Source organism: Hyla sarda, chromosome 10 (assembly GCF_029499605.1).
Source record: "Hyla sarda isolate aHylSar1 chromosome 10, aHylSar1.hap1, whole genome shotgun sequence".
In the NCBI taxonomy this organism is placed as follows: Eukaryota; Metazoa; Chordata; class Amphibia; order Anura; family Hylidae; genus Hyla; species Hyla sarda.
The window spans coordinates 19794651-19809714 of NC_079198.1; the positions used below are offsets into that span (position 1 = coordinate 19794651).

The 15064-nt window shown below is 43.5% G+C and overlaps 1 long non-coding RNA gene across 1 annotated transcript; it reads right to left on the reverse strand.

Annotated features, from left to right (window-relative positions):
* Window positions 1-3315: 3315 nt before the first annotated feature.
* Window positions 3316-13406, reverse strand: LOC130293375 (uncharacterized). Its single transcript, XR_008848190.1, has 3 exons — window positions 13249-13406; window positions 6288-6367; window positions 3316-3504 (listed from the first exon to the last, which is right to left on the reverse strand). It is a non-coding gene; the product is annotated as an uncharacterized LOC130293375 (long non-coding RNA).
* Between the last annotated feature and the right edge of the window lie 1658 nt (window positions 13407-15064).

Genomic DNA, 15064 nt, shown 5'->3' on the forward strand with positions numbered 1-15064 from the left:
AGCACGATTTTTCGTGCTGAAAACACCCCCCTCGGCTTATACTCGAGTGAACTCCCCCACCCGCAGTGGTCTTCAACCTGCGGACCTCCAGAGGTTTCAAAACTACAACTCCCAGCAAGCCCGGGCAGCCATCGGCTGTCCGGGCTTGCTGGGAGTTGTAGTTTTGAAACCTCCGGAGGTCCGCAGGTTGAAGACCACTGCGGCCTTCAACATCATCCAGCCCCCTCTCACCCCCTTTAGTTCTGAGTACTCACCTCCGCTCGGCGCTGGTCCGGTCCTGCAGGACTGTCCGGTGAGGAGGTGGTCCGGTGGGATAGTGGTTCCGGGCTGCTATCTTCACCGGGGAGGCCTCTTCTAAGCGCTTCGGGCCCGGCCTCAGAATAGTCACGTTGCCGTGACAACGACGCAGAGGTGCGTCATTTGCGTCATTGTCAAGGCAACGCATCTATTCCGGGCCGGAAGCGCGGAGAAGAGGCGCCCCCGGTGAAGATAGCAGCCCGGACCACCTCCTCACCGGACCACCTCCTCACCGGACAGCCCTGCAGGACCGGACCAGCGCCGAGCGGAGGTGAGTACTCAGAACTAAAGGGGGTGAGAGGGGGGCTGGATGATGTTGAAGGCCGCAGTGGTCTTCAACCTGCGGACCTCCGGAGGTTTCAAAACTACAACTCCCAGCAAGCCCGGACAGCCGATGGCTGCCCGGGCTTGCTGGGAGTTGTAGTTTTGAAACCTCTGGAGGTCCGCAGGTTGAAGACCACTGAGGGCGAATGATGAGAAGAGGATGATGAAGGGGGGGTGTGGGGATGATGAAGGGGGGTGGGGATGATTACAAGGGGATGATGAAGGGGGGATGTGTGGGATGATAAGGGGATGATGAAGGGGGGATGTGCGGGATGATAAGGGGATGATGAAGGGGGGATGTGTGGGATGATAAGGGGATGATGAAGGGGGGATGTGCGGGATGATAAGGGGATGATGAAGGGGGGATGTGTGGGATGATGACAAGGGGATGATGAAGGGGGATGTGTGGGATGATAAGGGGATGATGAAGGGGGGATGTGCGGGATGATAAAGGGATGATGAAGGGGGGATGTGCGGGATGATAAGGGGATGATGAAGGGGGGATGTGTGGGATGATGACAAGGGGATGATGAAGGGGGGATGTGTGGGATGATGACAAGGGGATGATGATGAGGATGTTAATGACGGGTCTGGATGATGACAGGGGGGGATGAGGTATTTCCCACCCTAGGCTTATACTCGAGTCAATAACTTTTCCTGGGATTTTGGGTTGAAATTAGGGGTCTCGGCTTATACTCGGGTCGGCTTATACTCGAGTATATACGGTAGATAAAATACTAAAAGGGTAGATGTGAGCTGGAGGGGGGTAACGCAGGGCCCTTTTTGTATTTTATCTAATTTCTTCATTAAATTCATGTATTTTTCAGGAGTGAGCTCTGAAATTTTGGGGACGCTAACAGACTAACAATCTATTGTACTGCATATGATATACTTTTTGTATTCCCTTGGGATATATTGTTGATATTGATATAGAGTGCATAGTGTTACATAGTGTTGCTCGCGAATATTCGCAATTCGAATTTTATTCGCGAATATCGCATATTCGCAAAATCGCAAATATTTGCGAATATAGCACTATATTTTCAAAATTACGAATATTTTTTTCCCCTTTTTTCACAGTACACATCACAGTGACCATCCTTCTCTGCTTCCAGCTTGTATGGTCTAAAGAAGGCTCTAATACTACTGTGTGAGACCTCCAGGCGAATATTCGCATAAGCGAATATTCGCGAATATTGATCCCTCCCTTCTGCTGCTTCTATCAAGTTACACTGGTATACTGTACTTGCTATAAAGTTCATACATTTTCACATATGCGAATTTTCGCATATGCGAAAAAACTTGAATAATACGAATATGCAAATTTAGTGAATATATGACGAATATTCGTCCATATATTCGCAAAATATTGCGAATTTGAATATGGCCTATGCCGCTCAAAACTAGTGTTACAACAGTACTGAACCTCACACTCCAATTTGTTTATATTGGTAGATCCTGTCTGCAGAGCTTTATGTTATATTTTAATTATGCAAAATAAAATTGGATTTTAATTCATTTAAGTGTAAGCTCTACAAATTATTTTTGAGTAAAACATATAAATATATATCTTTATTGGGACTAGGGAAAATTAGGTGTATTTACAACATTCTGCTATGTGATGAACAATGCCACAGGCAGAGGAGCAGACAGGGAATGAACAGCAGGTGCTGCAACCACATTGTGCGATAGTCTGCTGTGAACTGAGATGTTCTGCAACAGCTCTGGGCAGGGAACTGGAGGGAAAGCTGTAGGAGGGGAATAGGCAGGGTGGGAGGACTGTGACGAAGAGCTGAGGGAAAACAATGTATTCTGGGAATCGTGGCACTGAGTAACTGCTTAACCAGGAAGTAAAACGAGGAAGTACACGACTAACACCCCTAAAACAAATTGATTTTTGGTAGTTTCAGAACTGTGGCAGACAGATAGGCAACGAAATATGCTACTGCAGCAGTTTTATTATTTTTTTTACCTGATGTTGGAGTCTAGATTTGCCTTTTTCCACAGTGCACAATATTGTCAAGAAGTTTGCAACCCATGGCGCTGTAGTTAATCTCCCTGGGCGTGGACAGAAGAGAAAAATTGATGAAAGGTGTCAATGCAGGATAGTCCGGATGGTGGATAAGCAGCCCCAAACAAGTTCCAAAGACATTCAAGCTGTCCTGCAGGCTCAGGGAGCATCAGTGTCAGCGCGAACTATCCGTCGACATTTAATAAAGTTGTTATAAAGTTGAATGCTTGAACTTTTTCATTATTCCACATAAAGGTTAGATTTATGTTCACAAATATTTACACAGCTCTTGTCCAGCCTATTATCTTGTTCTGGTGGACACAAGCTTGTTCTGGTGGACACAAGCATATTACAAGCATAACCATTGATCTGAATGGCTGCCGTAGAATGCTGCCTTTGGCCTATGGCTGCTGTAGGTGAAATTGTTACCTGGCTATATGGCTATATCTTCGCTTTACAAAACCAGCAATTTGCCCGGGGTGCCAGGAGCACCCATGAACAGCCCCCCCCCCCCCCCTCCATAGCCCTCATTCTGAAAATAAATAGAAGCCTGGTGCACTGCATTGTGAAAGGTATATAGTGATCTTTAGACCTCCACCACTAAATCACAGCAAACAATGGTAGCATAGCTATGCGGGTTTACTAGAAATAAATATTTCCTAACTTTGTGTGTATGAGGGAAGTTTACTTAAGGTTATTACTATCTGACCGCGGGGGAGAGATTGCGACAAATAAGTAGATTATTACACATAAAAACATGGCTTTGTCCAGAGGTCTAGGAAACAAGTACAAAGGTTGCGGCACATCCCCCTCCACCAATACAGTCTTATGTAATCCTCTCTCCTTCACACAGATCACATGGCTGGAATTACCTAAAAAAACAAATGCACAGAAATAATGATGACATTCCGAATCTGACACGCAGCTACGAAATAAGACATACTGGCTTTATATATGTGGTGAGCCACGGGGTGTGAAGGTGAGGTGTATGGGGCAGATGGTATTAAGCCCTAAATGTTCGTGACGCCAGGGCATGGTTTTCCCGATAACCACCCAAACGGTAGCACTGCTAGTCCTAGTTAGGCAGGGCAAATAAGAGTCCAAGGCCAGGTCAGAGTTAACGGTAGCTTTACTGAGGTAGACAGATGGTAACAGTCTTTACAGTTAGGCCAGGATCCCAGAGAGGTGGCCAGTAACACAGCTTTCTGGGACTTGCAGTGACTTGACAAACTTTAGGACAGCCACGGTGACTATAATAGACTTGACTTGACAGTAGGTAGTGCCAGCAGACATAGACTTGACTTACTGACATGTGGCTGTAGGTTATGATTGAGGCCTCCAGGTGTGCTGGACACTGGCTCTGAGACACCTGGACTTAACTTGACCTCAGGATAAAGTGTGGTAGAAGAGAGAGATTGCAGCTCCTCCCTTCCTCATAAAGGGGGGATGTGCAAGGAGCCCACAGGTCAAGCTGTAGGTCACCTGGTTAGCTGGTGCTCTCTGGGTAACAAACATGTGACAACAACATCATATGACTAACTCAAAGGTCCTCAAAGGTCCTTTATACCTAATACACCTAATATACAGATAACACAATGGGGGAGACACTGCAGGAGAGCCCCTAGGACACAGAGGGACTCAACCTGACAGGGCCTAAGTACTGTACGGGACTATATCCCTTACTGGGACATCACATATACATCTCATGTCTCATGTTTTGACCTGATGAAGGGGCTTCAGTAGTCTAGAAACTCGTTGGATTCATGAGACTACAATAAAATGTCACATTCTACTGGATCTGTTGTGTCCACTTATTGGTATCTCCAACAGCGTATTATCAGACTGTATGGGCTCCCCTCACCGTCATAGAGTTCTAACATCATTTCTAAGACTAAGTTCACATCTGCATTGGAGCTCTGTCCGCAAGAGTCCGTTTAAAAAGCGGATCATGAGTGGGGGAAAATAAATACTGCATGAAGGGTGACAGGAGGTGCAGCAGGAGAGAGGGCAACAGCAGTGACAGGGTTGCCACTTGGCTGGTATTCTATCGGCAAAGCTGGTATTTTGGCCACCCCGCTGGTATTTTTATATTAAAAATACTGGCAATGCAATGGCCGGTATTTATCCAACCAATCCTCCAACTCCCGGAATGTTGCACCAAATACTATACCAGTGTTTCCCAACCAGAGCGCCTCTAGCTACTGCAAAACTACAACTCCCAGTATGCCCGGACAGCCAAAGGCTGTCCGGGCATGCTAGGAGTTGTAGTTTTGCAACAGCTGGAGGCACTCCTGGTTGGGAAACACTGACCTATGCAATATACTACTATATAGTCCAACATGTTGGGAGTTGTAGTTTTCATTTGGGGTGGCTGCTGATCCACAGTCTGTATTAGGGCATGCTGGGAGTTGTAGTTAGTAACTAACTGCAACTCCTGAGTTTAATAAAAATAAAAAATAAAGTGATCAAAAAGTCCCATCAAAACAAAAATGGTCCTACAGATCAGAGCACAAAAAATGACCCTCATACAGTCCCGTATTAGAGAGATGTAAAAAAAGGTTATAGGGGTCAGAACAGGACAAAATTTCCCCCGCATATGTGTATCCTGTGATGTCACGCATATATAAATAATTATGTAAATTAGCATGACCGGAAGTTGCAAGAAAGGTGGCAACCCTAGTGACAGGAGGTACAGCAAGAGGAAGAGTGACAGCTGGTGCAGCAGGAAGGAGGGTGACAGGAGGTGCAGAAGAAGGGAGGGTGACAGCGGTAACAGGAGAAGCAGCAAGAGGGAGGCTGGCAGTAGTGACAGGAGGTGTAGGTGAAGGGATGAGTACAGCTGTGAGAGGAGGTGCAGCAGAAGGGATAGTGACAAGTGACAACAGTGACAGGAGGGGCATCAGGAGGGAGGGTGACTGCAGTGACAGGAGGTGCAGCAGGAGGGAGGTAGTAGGAGGAAGGGTGACCGCAGTGATAGGAGGTGCAGCAGGATAGTGGGTGACAACAGTGACAGGAGGGGCATCAGGAAGGAGGGTGATAGCAGTGACAGGAGGCACAGCACGTAAGTGGGTGACAACAGTGACAGGAGGGGCATCAGGAGGGAGAGTGACAGCAGTGACAGGAGGTGCAGCAGGTAAGTGGGTGACAACAGTGACAGGAGGGGCATCAGGAGGGAGAGTGACAGGAGGTGCAGCAGGAGGGTAGTAGGAGGAAGGGTGACTGCAGTGACAAGAGGTGCAGCAGGAGAGTGGGTGACAACAGTGACAGGAGGGGCATCAGGAGGGAGGGTGACAGCAGTGACAGGAGGTGCAGCAGGAGGGTAGAGGGGGAAGGGTGACTGCAGTGACAGGAGGTGCAGCAGGAGAGTAGGTGACAACAGTGACAGGGGATGCAGCATGAGTGATGGTAACAGGATATGTAGCAGAAGGGGAGATGACAGAAGTGACAGAGGTGCAGCAGGAGGGAGGGTGACTGCAGTGACAAGAGGTGTAGCAGGATGGAGGGTGACAGCATGGACAGGAGGTGCAGCAGGAGGGAGGGTGACAGCATGGACAGGAGGTGCAGCAGGAGGGAGGGTGACAGCATGGACAGGAGGTGCAGCAGGAGGGAGGGTGACAGGACCCTTTGATGCAGATGGGACCTCAGCCTAACACACCTGTCCAGCAAAGGCTCCATACACCAGTCCAATATATTCTGACTGACCCCAAAGGCATTGATTGGTTGTCTCCATATGACCTTACAAGAAGACAAACAGAACATAGATCAGTACCGCTCTTTTCATTCAAGTTGAAACAGCAGTATGGGTCTATAGCAGCATAGGGAAATGAAAAAAAAGTTATTTTGGAAAATCACAGCAGAAGCAGTCTAAATGCAGAACAAAATGTGTAAAAAAAAAAAACTCAGCCCCAAACTGAGCCACATTTAAACTGTGTCACAGGGGACAAATTCCCATGAATTAGGAGATTAAAACTTCCCAAAAAGCAAACGCCCATATGTTTGGAGGTCATGCTCACTGAGCATACATTATACAAAAACTTTTACCATATTCCTGGATCCTTATCTGTCTTTAAAGATGAATAAAAAAAACATAACAAAACATAATTATGATGTAAATGAACACTTCCCAAGGGGAGACTACACTTCAAATATTTATTCTTTGGGAGAACCTCGCTAATCCTAGAAGCCCCAAAAAACATAGAACAAAAGACCATTGAAAAGAACAATGCTTTATAGTTATTAAAACAAAACAAACCGGTCTCCCCACTTAATAAAAAACAAAATATTCGGTGAAGAGGGGCGCCTCCCATCCGGCAGATGATTCCTTCTCTTACAACATCTGTTTAATCAGCGAATAATCTTTCCAAGGCTTTAAGATCAGCAAAATAAAAAAAGTAAAACACACACCTACTAACAGCAGAACAGTAGAATAAACCAGATGCTCTTAAAGGGGTACTTTTATAATTATTTATTTATTTATTTATTTTTTAAATCAACTGGTGCCAGAAAGTTAAACAGATTTGTAAATTACTTCTATTAAAAAATCTTGATCCTTCCAGTACTTATCAGCTTCTGTATTTTCTTTTTGAATTTCCTTTCTGTCTGACCACAGTGCTCTCTGCTGACACCTCTGTCCATTTTAGGAACTGTCCAGAGTAGGAGCAAATTCCCATAGCAAACCTACCTTGCTTCGTACAATTCCTAAAATGGACAGAGGTGTCAGCAGAGAGCACTGTGGTCAGACAGAGAGGAAATTCAAAAAGGAAAGAACTTCCTGTGGAGCATACAGCAGCTCATAAGTACTGGAAGGATTAAGATTGTTAATAGAAGTAATTTACAAATCCGTTTAACTTTCTGGCACCAGTTGATTTAAAAACAAAAATATATATATATGTTTTCCAGTGGAGTACCCCTTTAACCAGTGGTCTCCAAACCATTGGTCTTCAAACTGTGGACCTCAAGCTGTTGCAAAACTACAACTCCCAGCATGCCAAAGGCATGCTGGGAGTTGTAGTTCTGCAACAGCTGGAGGCATACTGTTTGGAAAACCCTGATCTAGAACATAGGAAATCATCTTCCTCAGCTTGACTAATTGCTTTGAAATTTTATAGGGTTTTGTATCCCCCCCCCCCCCCTAATATGTTTTTATGGTAAATTTGAGTCAAATTTATTAAGGAGTTTTCAAGTTATCACAGAACACATGCACAGAATAGTACACCTCACTTTATTTGGTCAATAAATAAAATAAAATAAATACATAAATACATACATAAATAAATAAGTAAATACATGCATAAATAAATATGTAAAATAAAATAAATACATACATAAATACATGCATAAATAAATATATAAAATAGATAAATACATACATACATAAATACATGCATAAATAAATAAATAAATAAAACAAAATAAATAAATACGTACATAAACACATGCATAAATAAATATATAAAATAAATAAATAAATACATACATAAATACATGCATAAATAAATAAAATAAAATAAAATAAATAAATACATACATAAATACATGCATAAATAAATATATAAAATAGATAAATACATACATACATAAATACATGCATAAATAAATAAATAAATAAAACAAAATAAATAAATACGTACATAAACACATGCATAAATAAATATATAAAATAAATAAATAAATACGTACATAAATACATGCATAAATAAATAAAATAAAATAAATAAATATATACATAAATACATGCATAAATAAATACATAAAAATATTAATTTATAGGGATTTTAACCAGACATTCAATCTGTGACACAACAAACTTAAAAGTTGCAGTAAGTGAATTGCTATCCCAGTTAATGGCGAACATAACACCTCTATTATCGGTGTATTTTCTTTTGTGCTGTACTATTGCCTTACAATAATGAATGACCTTTGCTGTCCTTTACCTTCGTGTTATATTATTGCTTCTCTGTGTTATTTGCGTCAGTACAGCGATTTTCTTAACCTTCTACCATTGATGCTTTGGCAATTAAAAACAAAAAAGAAGTCTGAACACCTTTGGTGAGAATATCTCAGATAACTAATCTTTTAATCCTATTACATGTAATTGTGACTGTCCTCCATAGTCCTGCACACTACATTATCCTTTGAAGCAGCCAGTATTAAAGGGGTTATCTGGTGGTTTACAAAAAATCCAAATCCAGCTGGGGCCAAGAAAACCCTATAGTTCCCTACCCCCCAGTCTCCCACTATTCTATCGCAGTTCCCATTCTGCTCCATTCTTCCTGCTTACAAGATGAGGGCTTTGTGCAGGACCTGCCGGCTTAGCCAATCACTACCAAGACTGGAGCCAGTGATTGGCTGAGCTGGCAGGTCCTGCACCAAGCGCTAGTCTCGAAAGCAGGACAGAAGTTTGGAGGATGGAACAGAGTTGTGGGGGACAAGACGGGGACTGGAGTTAGGTAAGTATTGTTTTTTTCAATTTTTTTCCAGCAGGATATACATTTTTGCAAATTGCTAGATACCCCCTTTAACAACTTAAAGGGGTACTCCAGTGTTTTAACACTTATCCTCTATCCACACTATAATAGATAAGTGTCCTAGAGGTTGGACCCCTGCAATATCCTGAACCACACCCTGTGTCTCCTAGGTAAGTATCGTTTTTTTCCAGCAGGATATAAATTTAAAGGGGCACTCCAGTGTTTTAACACTTATCCTCTATCCACAGGATAGTAGATAAGTGTCCTAGAGGTTGGTGCCCCGCGTTATCCTGAACCAAGCCCTGTCTCTCCTCGTGCGCGAAACGGGGTCGACATGCCCACTCCATGCATCTCTATGGGAGCACCAGAGACGGCCTAGTACAGCACTGAGCTGTCTTTGGTGCTCCCATACAGATGTGTTAAAGTGGTTATCTGGTGGTTTACAAAAAATCCAAATCCAGCTTGGGCCAAGAAAACCCTATAGTTCCCTACCCCCAGCCTCCCACTATTCTCTCGAAGTTCCCATTCAGCTCCATCTGTCTTCTTCCTGCTTACACGATGAGTGCTTTGTGCAGGACCTGCTGGCTTAGCCAATCACTACCAAGATGGGAGCCAGTGATTGGCTGACCTGGCAGGTCCGGCACCAAGCGCTAGTCTCAAAAGCAGGACAGAAGTTTGGAGGACGGAACAGAGCTGTGGGGGACAAGACGGGGACTGGAGCTAGGTAAGTATAGTTTTTCTTCTATTTTTTGTTTCCAGCTGGATATAAATTTATTGCAAAATCCCAGATACCCCCTTTAACTCCTTAAAGAGGCACTCCAGTGTTTTAACACTTATCCTCTATCCACACGATAGTAGATAAGTGTCCTAGAGGTTGGACCCCCGCAATATCCTGAACCACGCTCTGTCTCTCCTCATGCGCGAAACGGGGTCGACATGCCCACTCCATACATCTCTATGGGAGCACCAGAGACGGCCTCAGCTGTGTTGACCTTGCTCTGTACACGAGGAGAACAAGGGTGCCATTCAGGAGATATAGAGAGGTCTCAGAGATCGGACCCCCGAGATCAGACACTTATGCCCCATCATGTGGTGGAGATAAGTGTTAAAATGCCAGCAGAGCCATGTAGCTATGGGTATAAAGACCAAAACTATACAGCAAAATGTGAAGACACATGGTACATATGGTCAGGTTATTACCGCTGATTTAATGTGTAACATTATTTATAGAATTAATTAATACTCTCTGGCCACTATATTAGCTACACCTGTTCAATTGCTTGTTAAGACAAATAGCCAATCAGCCAATCACATGGCAGCAACCCAATTCATTCAGGTGTGTAGACGTGGTGAAGACAACTTGCTAAATTCAAATCAAACATCAGAATTGGGAAGAAAGGGAACTTCAGTGACTTTGAGCATGGTTGTGGGGGCCAAATGGGCTGACCTTAGTTTTTCTTATTTTTTAAATGCTGATTATCTAAAAAAAATTGAGGTGTGACATCATCTGAAGCCATACAGGGGAGAACTTCCTCCCTCACTTTGCTATACCCAGCCCAGAGCAGTTCAGTGTGAGATGAGCTATGATTGGCTAAGGCTGCACACACCCATCTCAGCACTAGAGGCTGCATTTCGTGATTTTGGACTTCTGCCAGGCCAGCAGGAGTCCAAAGTCTTTGCAACAGATGTGGGGAAATGTACTCTGGACAAGTAGGGAGACACCAAAACTTCTTTTTTGTTTTAAACAAAGTACATTGGAAATATTTTTCATTTACCATAACGAGTGCAATAGCAAAATTAGTTTTAATGACAGTGCCCATTTAAGTTTGAACTGCGTTTTTCTTATAGAACTGAGGTCTCCAAACCAGTCCTTCAGACCCACCAACAATTCAAGATTTGACATTTTCCCTGTTCTTTTCCAATGGAGTAAGTGAAAAAACCCGTAATGTTGGTGGGCATTGAGGATTGGGGACCACTGTTCTAAAATACTGCACCGATTCTTTTTGACTAGAAGCATTAAAATAATCGTATTGGCACTTTGGACTAAACCTTTCAGTCACCTCTTATATAAGGTGAGGTATCTTCTGGGTCATAAAGGTCAGAAATATGTCTCACAGTGCTACATAGAGGACAAAGAGATCAATGTAAGCATATCTAAGGCTGGGTTCACACTACGTTTTCTCCCATACGGGAGCGCATACGGCAGGGGGGAGCTAAAAGCTCGCGCTCCCGTATGTCACCGTATGCGTTCCCGTATGTCATTCATTTCAATGAGCCGACCGGAGTGAAACGTTCAGTCCGGTCGGCTCATTTTTGCGCCGTATGCGCTTTTACAACCGGACCTAAAACTGTGGTCAACCACGGTTTTAGGTCCGGTTGTAAAAGCGCATACGGCGCAAAAATGAGCCGACCGGACCGAACGTTTCACTCCGGTCGGCTCATTGAAATGAATGACATACGGGAGCGCACACGGTGACATACGGGAGCGCGAGCTTTTAGCTCCCCCCTGCCGTATGCGCTCCCGTATGGGAGAAAACGTAGTGTGAACCCAGCCGTAGACGATGGCCTTGAAGGTTGCTTAATCAAGAAATCTTAGGCATAAAGGGGTATTCCGGCCCAAAACATCTTATCCCCTATCCAAAGAATAGGGGATAAGATGTCTGATCATGGAGGGCCCCATTCTGGGACCCCCGTGATCTTCCTGCAGCACCCGCATTCTATGTGGGGCTGCGTCTCCAGTTTCGGAAACCACCGGGTTTCCGGGACTGGGGACGTGACGTCACACCACACCCCCTCCATTCATGTCTATGGGAGGGGGCATCACGCCCCCTCCCATAGACATGAATGAAGGGGCCGTGGCGTGATGTCACGTCCCCAGTCCCGGGAAAACCGGAGGTTTCCGAAACTGGAGCCGCAGCGCCGCATAGAATGCGGGTGCTGCAGGGAGATCACGGGGGGCCTCAGCAGTGCTCCCCCCCGTGATCAGACATCTTATCCCCTATCCTTTGGATAGGGGATAAGATGTTTTTGGTCGGAATACCCCTTTAACCCCTTCCATGCCTTCTTAGAGTCATAACTCTTTCATGTTTCTTTATACAGTGCCATGTGGGGCATTTTTTGAGAGGCCAATTGTAATTTTTTACAGACACCCTTTGTTTTGCCGCAACATTTACTTTAAAACTAAAAGAAAATTATTTGTGGGCAGAAATCGAGCAAAAACCAAAAACGCATTTCTGCAAATGTTGAGGGATTTCCTTTTTACACCGTTCATTTTGCAGTAACACTGATAAGTTATCTTTTCTCAACAGGTCGGTACTATTACACTGACACCAAATTTATATAATTGTTGTCAAGTTTTACAACTTTTAAAGAATTAAAACTTGAAATAAAATTAAAATGCTTTGAATCACCATATTCCCACCCCTCTAACTTTAGTTTTTGTCTACAGTGCTTTTATATCTTTTAAAACATACATTTTTCTAAACTTTTTTTTTTTTTTACTTTCTTTTTATACTAGGGGACTTTTAGTATATATTTAATAACTAGATTACATATACTGATCAATGCAATGGTATTGCATTGATCAGTTAAATTAGTGCTCTTCTGTCTGTACAAGAAGATCTGTCATGGCAGGCACAGAGACCTTTAGAAATCCTCTGCCTGCCATGGTTACAGATTGGCCCTGATTTACTAAAACCCAAGTGTTTAATGTGGAGTGTTTTTCTTTTTACTCTTGTGGTGAGCTTGTGGGGATGTAGGGTAGGAAGGGTGTAGCTGTGCAGTGATTAAAGGGTGTTGGATTAACCCTTAACTGTCGTGACGCCAGGGTGAGGGTTCTTCCTCTGTATATATATATATATATATATATATATATATCTATCCTACAGCCACTCGTCACACGAGCGATAGGGAGGAATAAAGGATTGTCCACAACCGGAGGTTTAGTAAACTTTACTGCAACTTCTATGACGGTTAACAGTAGTAACAGTCTTTACAGAGGACCAGACTTTAGGTTCCTCACAGTTGGTTGGGACCTTGTAGGGAAATAAGCTCTGAGGCTTGCTTTATGTTGTTCCACTGAATTTAGGGTTCGGTTTTAGGTTCAGTAGTCACGTAGATTTAGGATTGAGTTAGTTTAGTTGAACTCACCGTTTTGTATCCGGCTGAAGTTAGCAGGCTTCAGGCCTAGATTGGTCTTGAAGGTATACACGGAGCTTCCCTCTCTCTGCTAGTCCGGAACCCAAGAGAGTGATGATTGGGTAACAGCGCCCTTATAAGGCAAGGGGGCAGGCTCATAGCTTATTGGTTCCCACCAACTGTCAGTCCTTTCACAAAGCATTGTGGTACATCATGTGACCCACTCACGTGACCTGGAAGGTCCTTAAGCTTAACCTAACAGTAGGCTTAGTAGTCATGTGACCTAAGGTCCTGGAAGTACTATACAGACATCTATAAATTATATACATCAAACACATAAAATTAACCCCTTAAGGACGCAGGACGTAAATGTACGTCCTGGTGAGGTGGTACTTAACGCACCAGGACGTACATTTACGTCCTAAGCATAACCGCGGGCATCGGAGCGATGCCCGTGTCATGCGCGGCTGATCCCGGCTGCTGATCGCAGCCAGGGACCCGCCGGCAATGGCCGACGCCCGCGATCTCGCGGGCGTCCGCCATTAACCCCTCAGGTGCCGGGATCAATACAGATCCCGGCATCTGCGGCAGTTCGCGATTAAAATGAACGATCGGATCGCCCGCAGCGCTGCTGCGGGGATCCGATCATTCATAACGCCGCACGGAGGTCCCCTCTCCTTCCTCCGTGCGGCTCCCGGCGTCTCCTGCTCTGGTCTGTGATCGAGCAGACCAGAGCAGGAGATGACCGATAATACTGATCTGTTCTATGTCCTATACATAGAACAGATCAGTATTAGCAATCATGGTATTGCTATGAATAGTCCCCTATGGGGACTATTCAAGTGTAAAAAAAAATGTAAAAAAATGTAAAAGTAAAAGTAAAAAAAAAGTGAAAAATCCCCTCCCCCAATAAAAAAGTAAAACGTCCGTTTTTTCCTATTTTACCCCCAAAAAGCGTAAAAAACATTTTTTATAGACATATTTGGTATCGCCGCGTGCGTAAATGTCCGAACTATTGAAATAAAATGTTAATGATCCCGTACGGTGAACGGCGTGAACGAAAAAAAATTAAAAAAGTCCAAAATTCCTACTTTTTAAATACATTTTATTAAAAAAAAAATTATAAAAAATGTATTAAAAGTTTTTTATATACAAATGTGGTATCAAAAAAAAGTACAGATCATGGCGCAAAAAATGAGCCCCCATACCGCCGCTTATACGGAAAAATAAAAAAGTTATAGGTCATCAAAATAAAGGGATTATAAACGTACTAATTTGGTTAAAAAGTTTGTGATTTTTTTTAAGCGCAACAATAATATAAAAGTATATAATAATGGGTTTCATTTTAATCGTATTGACCCTCAGAATAAAGAACACATGTCATTTTTACCAGAAATTGTACGGCGTGAAAACAAAACCTTCCAAAATTAGCAAAATTGCGTTTTTCGTTTTAATTTCCCCACAAAAATAGTGTTTTTTGGTTGCGCCATACATTTTATGATATAATGAGTGATGTCATTACAAAGGACAACTGGTCGCGCAAAAAACAAGCCCTCATACTAGTCTGTGGATGAAAATATAAAAGAGTTATGATTTTTAGAAGGCGAGGAGGAAAAAATGAAAACGTAAAAATTAAATTGTCTGAGTCCTTAAGGCCAAAATGGGCTGAGTCCTTAAGGGGTTAAAGACGGAAGAGGTGACAAGGGGTTATCTCACCAGGAGGATCCTACCAGTACGCAGGAACTCTGACTTTGGGGACTTAGCACTAGTGTTGCTCGCGAATATTCGCGATTCGAATATTATTCGCGAATATCGCATATTCGCGAAT